Source organism: Bos indicus x Bos taurus, chromosome 15, assembly GCF_003369695.1.
Source record: "Bos indicus x Bos taurus breed Angus x Brahman F1 hybrid chromosome 15, Bos_hybrid_MaternalHap_v2.0, whole genome shotgun sequence".
Classification (NCBI taxonomy): domain Eukaryota; kingdom Metazoa; phylum Chordata; class Mammalia; order Artiodactyla; family Bovidae; genus Bos; species Bos indicus x Bos taurus.
In genome coordinates, this window is record NC_040090.1 from 34,711,979 (window position 1) to 34,721,107 (window position 9,129).

Sequence of the window (9,129 nt, forward strand, 5' to 3'; positions counted from 1 at the left end):
TAAACAAGAGAATGAGATTTGAGGTTAATGGAGGGTCATCTTGCCCAGGCCACCATGTTTCACAAGGCATTAACAAGTGCTGTCCCCCCAGGGTGAGGGTCAGGGGTGGGAGGGTGTGAGGCGTCAACTTTTATCTTTTGATGTACATTTAAATAAATTTTACTAAAAAGCAGGGAGAAAAGTTGAATCCGATGTAGTGAACTGGATGCCATACTACCCTTGAAGATTTTTATTATTAATCCACTGCAGCATTTGTGATTTGTTCAGTTTTTTTTTTAATTTCCAAAATATAAGACTCCAAAGAAATCTAATAACAAACTCACATTTTCTCTATGTACAATTCTTCCTCATCTCTTCCTTTTCTATTTTAAACATTTTGAATTAAGAGTGAAATTTAAGAGCTCTTAATGTATATATTTAAAAGTACTGAATGTGTATGTCTAATACACACATAAATATTATGTAATAAATACTTAAATGTGTATATTTATAAGATACTGTGTATGTTTATAAAGTACTGAATTTCCAGTATTTTGCTCACCTGATGCAAACAACTGACTCATTGGAAAAGTCCCTGATGGTGAGGAAGATTGAGGGCAAAAGAGTAGAGGACATCAGAGGATGGATGGCTGGATTGCATCATTGATGCAATGGACATGAACTTGGGAAAACTTTGGCAGATAGTGAGGGGCAGGGAGGCCTGGCATGCTTCAGTTCATGGGATCACAAAGTCAGACATGACTGGGCAACTGAACAACAACAGTGTGTATATTTATATATTTGCTACTGGTTAACTTGTTTCATTAACCAGTCCATTCTGAAGGAGATCAGCCCTGGGATTTCTTTGGAAGGAATGATGCTAAAGCTGAAACTCCAGTACTTTGGCCACCTCATGCGAAGAGTTGACTCATTGGAAAAGACTCTGATGCTGGGAGGGGTTGGGGGCAAGAGGAGAAGGGGATGGCAGAGGATGAGATGGCTAGATTGCATCACTGACTCGATGGACATGAGTCTGAGTGAACTCCGGGAGTTGGTGATGGACAGGGAGGCCTGGTGTGCTGCGATTCATGGGATCGCAAAGAGTCGGACACGACTGAGAGACTGAACTGAACTTGTTTCATATCTGTTGTGGCTTAATATGTTTTACATTTATGTCAAAGATAGTATTGCCTGTTCAGAATGCATGCTATAAGGATTAAGTAATAAAATGACTAATTCAGAGTCTCTGGTACAGAACAGGGGATGTGATTCTGAGTTGAAATATTTGGAGAAATTTTTAAGGAGATGTAATGTTTATCAATTTTGGTCTAACAAATTCATTGACAGAGGTCTACAAAGTAATCAAGATTTGCTTTATCTAGTATCATGAACGTCAAAATGTTAGTCATTCAGTCATGTCCAATTGTTTGTGACCCATGGACTGTAGCATGAGAGACTCCTCTGTCCATGAAATTCTCCAGCCAAGAATATTGGAGTGGATGAAGTGAAGTGAAGAGAAAGTCACTCAGTCGTGTCCGACTCTTTGTGACCTCATGAACTATACAGTCCTTGGGATTCTCTAGTCCAGAATACTGGAGTGGGTAGCCTTTCCCTTCTCCAGGATCTTCCCAACCATTCATTTTTCCAGGGGATCTTCCTGACCCAGGGATCGAACCTGTATCTCACACATTGCAGGCAGATTCTTTACCATCTGAAACACCAGGGAAGCTCCATCTAGTAGCATATTTGTCAGTATTTCCCCCTAATTTGGTGATAAGGATGAGGGTAATGAAGATGATTTGTTGCTAGCAATAAATAAGAAACAATATCATCTTCCTTATGAGAATGGCCTCATGAATGACAGTTCCACTAGGTTTGTAGTACAGAATCGGCTTCATTGCTTTCCCAAATGGCTTGTCTTCTCACATCATATTGATTATAGAGTAACGTATTTCTCCATCAGTATGAAATGATTCTACTAAAGACTTTGTGCTTTACTGGTAAAAAAAATATAGAAAAGATAAGATTCAATAAAGTAGGTAAGTTCAGTTCAGTCACTCAGTCATGTTCAACTCTTTGAGACCCCATGGACTGCAGCATGCCAGGCTCGCATGTCCATCACCAACTCCTGGAGCCTATGCAAACTCATGTCTATCACATCGGTGATGCCATCCAACCATCTCATTCTCTGTCATCCCCTTCTCCTCTCGCCTTCAATCTTTCCCAGAACCAGGGTCTTTTCAAATGAGTCAGTTCTTCCCATCAGGTGGCCAAAGTATTAGAGTTTCAGCTTCAGCATTAGTCTTCCAATGCATATTCAGGACTGATTTTCTTTAGGATGAACTAGTTGGATCTCCTTGAAGTCCAAGGGACTCTCAAAAGTCTTCCTCAACACCACAGTTCAAAAGCATCAATTCTTCAGCGGTCAGCTTTCTTTATAGTTCAACTCTCACATCCAAACACGACTACTGGAAAAACCATAACCTTGACTAGATGGACTTTGTTGGCAAAGTAGTGTCTCTGCTTTTTAATATGCTGTCTAGGTTGGTCATAGCTTTTTTTCCAAGGAGCAAATGTCTTTTAATTTCATGGTTGCAGTAACCATCTGCAGTTATGTTGGAGCCCCTCAAAATAAAGTCTGTCACTGTTTCCATTGCTTCCCCATCTGTTTGCCATGAAATGATGGGACCAGATGCCATGATTTTAGTTTTCTGAATGTTGAGTTTTAAGCCAACTTTTTTACTCTCCTCTTTCACTTTAAATGGAGAATTTATTCAGAACTAGAAAAGACAAGTCTTAGAATTAAAGGACGTCAAAGACTAAAATTAAGATTGTGAGATTGGTAGCCATTTATAGATGTAAAAATGATAGTGATAAAAGTTCCTCTCAAAAAAATAAATTAATTAAATAAAAATTTCCTCTCAGAAGCTAGATACAAAGTTATTAATTGATGCTTTAATAAAAAAAGAAGGCTGATGGTGCTTTTGAACAGCTCATGAGTGAACCAATCTGAAAACATCATTTAAAGTTAGAAACCAGTTGTAACTTCTATGTTGATCAAAGCTGTCATACCAAGTGGTGATAAAATTGTGCCTTCACTGATGTACATAGCATATGGCTTCAGAAAATTGGCTTGGAGATATTTCCTGCAGGACATGTTTTTTTCTGGATAATTGTGAATATTACCTTTTCCTGGACAAAAATGATAGGGATCTCTGATGAATTAATCTATGATCAGAACTTTCAACATTATACTTGATGAGTAAATTGAGAAATAAGGGTTTTTACCATTCTTGATGTTTATAAATCTTTAAATTTTTCACATGATAATGGCATGTCATATAAAGTTTTAATGTTCAATATACTTTCCTTCTTTGCCAAAAGTTTTCTGAAACTAACCAGCTTTTGATCTAGAATGTTTCACTCCCTTTTCATGGAGAACCACTTCTGAATCCTGGTACGCATCTGTTGGGTCTTCACTGTAGATTTTGCAGTTCATCAGAGACGGGAAGAGGATGCAGATGTTGCCCATGAGGACATGGACCACAGAAGAGAGGTGCTTCCCAAAGTGGTGCACCACAGTCAGACTGATGATTGGAATATAGAAAAACAGAACAGCACAGATGTGAGAGACACAGGTCTGCAAGGACTTGAACCACTCCTTTGGGGATAGAATAGCCAAGACAGTGCAGGATCAGAATATAGGACTCAAGAATTAATATGGAATCAAATAAAAGAGTACAAATCACCAGAGCCAAGGCATAGAAACTGTTGAAACGAATGTTGGAGCAGGATAACCTCAGCAGGTCTTGGTGAAGACAGAAAGAATGAAAGATTATGTAAGAATGGCAGGAGTGGAAACACTTTAGATGGATAATGGGAGCAATGAAAATAAAACTCCTAATTATGAGCATAAAACTCTTAATTAAAATCTCAAGCCTGATTTTGATGATCTTGGTGTTGGTTAATACGGATGTACATCCCAGGGGATTACAGATTGCTGTAAAATGATCAAAAGCCATGTCAAGAAGGACTCCATACTGTGTGAGGGAGAGGCCATGCAAAAAGTAGGTTTGGGCAATGCAGGCATCCAGGTTGACTTCCTGGCTGAGCCGCCACAGGATCCCTAGGACTTAATATTTTGTAAAATATTCTGAAACCTTGGTGATAGCAAAATAGATTATATTTAATATTTTGAAAAGCTGATATTATTTGATATTTTCAAATGAGTGAGATATGAGAAAATAAAGTATACAGTTGTATTTCAGATTTTAATATATGCTTGGTACGTTTTTGCTGAACTAAATAATTTCAACTACAGAATTATAATTAGAATGTTAATAATTTAATGTTATGCTGTGCTCTGCTTAGTTACTCAGTCATGTCCAACTCTTTGCAACCCAATGGACTATAGCCGGCCAGGCTCCTCTGTCCATGGGGATTCTCCAGGCAAGAATACTGGAGTGGGTTGTCATGCCCTCCTCCAGGGGATCTTTCCAACTCAGGAATCAAACCCAGGACTTCTGCATTGCAGGTGGATTCTTTACCATCTGATCCACCAGGGAAGCACATGAATACTGGAGTGGGTAGCTTATCCCTTCTCCAGGGGACGTTCCTGACCCAGGAATTGAATCTAAGTCTCCTGTATTGCAGGTGGATTCTTTACCAGCTGAGCTACCAGGGAAACCCTCCTAACACATCAGATCAGATCAGATCAGTCACTCAGTCATGTCCGATTCTTTGCGATCCCATGAATCGCAGCACACCAGGCCTCCCTGTCCATCACCAACTTCCGGAGTTCACCCAGACCCACGTCCATCGAGTCAGTGACACCATCCAGCCATCTCATTTCCTAACACATAGTAAATGTTAAAAAAAAATGTTCCTTAATACGATCATTATGAAAACAGAGGCTCTGATTTTAACTGGCTTATAAGAATTATCAATCATATGCAAAATTATGTGACTTTAAGCAATGTTTTATATTTGCTAGCACGTGAACTCTTTGAATACTTACGCCAAGCACTCAAAAAAGAACAAGAGAGCTTGTAGCTGAAGTTAAGGGAAATAAAATGAAATTTGATGTTAATAGCAATAGCTTGTTTTATATAAAAGATATCTGCATCCCTTCAAATAAAATGTAAACATCAATCAGGGAGGAAAGAATCTACTAAAGCTTCCTGGATCTCTCTATCCAAAGCTCATTTCCAAATTTCCCAGGATGATAATTTTTTTTTTTTTTTTTTTGTAAATTTGGTGACAATGAAAGAGGAGAGTGAAAAAGTTGGCTTAAAACTCTACATTCAGAAAACTGAGATCATGGCATCTGGTCCCATCACTTCAAGGCAAATAGAAGAGGAAATAATGGAAACAGTGAGAGACTACATTTTGGGACTCCAAAACCACTGCAGATGGTGTCTGCAACTATGAAGCTTGCTCCTTGGAAGAAAAGCTATGACCAGCCTAGACAGCATATTAAAAAGCAGAGACATTACTTTACCAACAAAGGTCCGTCTAGTCAAAGCTATGGTTTTTCCAAGTAGTTATGTATGGATGTGAGAGTTGGACTATAAAGAAAGCTGAGCGCTGAAGAGTTGATGCTTTTGAACTGTGGTTTTGGAGAAGACTCTTGAGAGCCTCTTGGACTGCAAGGGGATCCATTCAGTCCATCCTAAAGGAAATCAATCCTGAATATTAATTGGAAGACTGATACTGAAGCTGAAACTCCGATACTTTGGCCACCTGATGTGAAGAACTGACTCATTGGAAAAGATCCTGATGTTGGGATAGATTGAAGGCAGGAGAAGGGGACAACAGAGGATGAGATAGTTGGATGTCATTACCAACTTGATGGACATGAGTTTGAGCAAGCTCCAGGAGTTGGTGATGGACAGGGCCTGCTGCAGTCCACGGGGTTGCAAAGAGTTGGACACAACTGAGCAACTAAACTGAACTGACTCGCAATATTATTCAAAACTTGGTGAAGTGAAAAGTCTGCTCTGAACACACTCCCAATGGGTTTTCTCCCATTCTTCCCAAGGGACATGGTCACTGTATGTTGCATCACTCATCTTCAACATCTCCCAGGATCTGGGATTTACTCTAGTGGCTCCTATACCATTTGCACCTGCATAAATCTTGCTTCTCCTAGAATCTAAAGGCCACTGTGACCCAAGGGAAAAAAAAAAGAGTCTATGGATTTTCAAGATTGGCAAGAACATCTCTACATCCGTGAATGACAGTTGTCTTTTACTAAGTCTCTGAAACATGAGTGTTAGAATGGACAACATCACTGATAAATGACTGTTATAAATGACTTAGTGCCTTATGTAACAAGCAGAGTTTAATTCTCTTAACCCAACAGCTGTGCTTTGCAATTTATTTCACCAGGGTTTACATGTAAACAACCCAAATGTGTTTTCTTTTTCTACTTTGCATGCTTAAACATTATTATTCTTTGCCAAGTAAAAGATCATTCATATTTGAGACCTGTAATGTGAAGCATTCAGCTAAAAATTGGTGGTGACCTTGTGGATATGACCTCTGAGCCCTCTGATGGGGCCAAAAATCTAATAACAGGGAAGTTTCATGTGTAAGCATAAATTTGTCTCTGTTTCAGAGAATACTTAGCTTCTGAAAAACTACAAGCCTTGGTTGTATATTTAATGAGCTACTGTACTAATCCAATTCTTATTACAGCTGTTACTTCAGAGTTTTTATGAAGGCAGTCATCTTTCCTTGAGAGGTTACTGTCTCTGGAAATCAATGTCTGTTCGTCCTGATCACAAAATCAGTAACTCTACCTTTCTCCTTACGGGTTTCCCTGGTCTGGAACGGGACTATCCCTGGCTCTCCATCCCCTTCTCCTGTATCTATGTTATGGTACTGTCAGGAAACTGCCTGGTGCTGCATGTGATCCATACTGAACCGAGCCTGCATGAGCCCATGTTCTACTTCCTGGCCATGCTGGCCCTCACTGACCTGTGCATGGGGCTGTCCACAGTGCACACGGTGCTGGGGATCCTGTGGGGGCTCAGCCAGGAGATTGGTCTGGATGCCTGCATTGCCCAAACCTTCTTTGTTCATGGTCTATCTTGCATGGAGTCTGGAGTCCTTCTCACCATGGCCTTTGATCACTTTACTGCAATCTGCAATCCTCTAAGATACACATCTATCCTCACCAATAACAGAATCATCAACATCGGTGTGGTCATTTTAGGGAGGAGTTTCCTGTTCATTACTGCTCCCATTGTCCGCCTAAAGTTTTTCCATTACTGCTGACATTGCATCCTTTCTCACTCCTTCTGCTTGCACCAGGACCTACTCCGGCTGGCCTGCTCTGACATCCGCTTCAATAGCTTCTATGCCTTAGCCCTGGTGATCGGCACACTGCTTTTGGATTCAGTGCTCATTTTCATCTCCTACATATTGATCCTGCACTCTGTCTTGACTATTGCATCTCAAGAAGAGCGGCTGAAGTCCTTAAAGACCTGTGTCTCCCACATCTGTGCTGTCCTGGTTTTCTATATTCCAATCATTGGTCTGACTATGGTACACCGCTTTGGGAAGCACCTCTCACCTGTGGTCCATGTCCTCATGGGCAACATCTACATCCTTTTCCCACCCTTGATGAACCCCATCATCTACAGCATCAAGACCCAACAAATCCGTAACAGGATTCAGAGATGGTTCATTAAACAAACTTGAATTCTAGAGGTTAATGTGTTTTAGGGGAGGAAAGGTAGTATTTGCAAGAGAGGTGAATAATAATGACTCTGAACAACAATAACTATATGAAATACTTAACAGGTTAAAGGTATATTTATAGTAATTTTCTTTATTTTGCCACTGTTTTAAATTTAACATGATTAACCTGCAAAGAATATAAAAAGTAATTTTTATATTAGTTTTTGAAAATCAGAGAAATAGGTAGAGAAAAAGTTACTGGTCTTATATTCAGAGAGAGAAAGGGTTATTTGTCTTATTTCTTAATTGTAAAATTAAGTAGAATGTTAACTGAAGTGAACCAATGAGCATTTTCAAATTTCTAAATTTATAGTACCTCTATGATTTTTTGAATTCTAGTTTAGAATATTTTATTTTTTCATGTAACTATTATATGTGTTTAATATACATGGAAGAAGCAGATTTTATATTTTATTTTTATGTGTCACAAATCATCTCTATCGAGATCATTCATACTTCTACTTATTACTGAACAAAAGTGTCTGAAGAGCCCATTCTGTTTCATCTAGTAAAATGTGTGATATTCATTGATTACATTACATAGCTAATGCAAAAGTTTGATAAATAAGGACATTGAATCAGCTACTACATTTCTATATTTCCTACCCAGTACACTCAAATACATACATTTGCAATTTGTAGTAAATTCAGAGTAGTGTGGGATGCTCATTGATTTTTAAATGATATTTTAATTGACTTTTGGAGGAAGTCATGGCAACCCACTCCTTTATTCTTACCTCAAGAATCCCATGGGCTGAGGAGCCTGGCAGGCTACAGTCCATAGGGTCGCAAAGAGTCAGACACTACTGAGCAACTAACACTTAACTGACTTTAATATCAACTGACTTTAACCTTGGGGTCTGCCGACAAAATGACACTTTACAGACAGTTTGATCAGCCTCTTCATTTTTAGGAGAGGAGACTGAGGTACAGAGATATTAATGTTTTACTAATACATTACTGGTTAAGCCAGGGATAGAACTGTGTTTTTGAGACTCTTTTGAGTATATGTCCCATTTCTAATTCTCATCCTCTTCATATGTAAAATTAGATAATTTAATTCAATTATCAGAAGCAGATGTATATTTGGGGGGAGGTTTTCGCTTAAAAAATGCCCCCCAAATTAAAAAAAAGTTAAAGAAAAACCTGGTGTGGCTCAAGATTTATTTCTCTCTCTCTCTCTCTCTCTTTTTTTTTTTTCTTACTTTGAATATTGCAACTTAATCATGGCTATGTACTTGTCATGACTGGGGCAGCAGGGTTACTAGCAGAGGCTAACTGCAGTTAAACTACACAAATTGGAAGTAAATTGCCGCACATTTACTTTGAAGTGTACAAAACTCCCTGTATAGCACAGGGAGCTCTGCTCAGTATCATGTAACAACCTCAAGGGGAAAAGAATTT

General features: G+C 39.0%; 2 pseudogenes; one reads left to right on the plus strand and one right to left on the minus strand.

Moving 5' to 3' along the window:
* Positions 1-3,399: 3,399 nt before the first annotated feature.
* Positions 3,400-6,025, minus strand: LOC113904940 (annotated as a pseudogene).
* A 719-nt stretch (positions 6,026-6,744) lies between these two features.
* Positions 6,745-7,686, plus strand: LOC113904941 (annotated as a pseudogene).
* Positions 7,687-9,129: the final 1,443 nt, after the last annotated feature.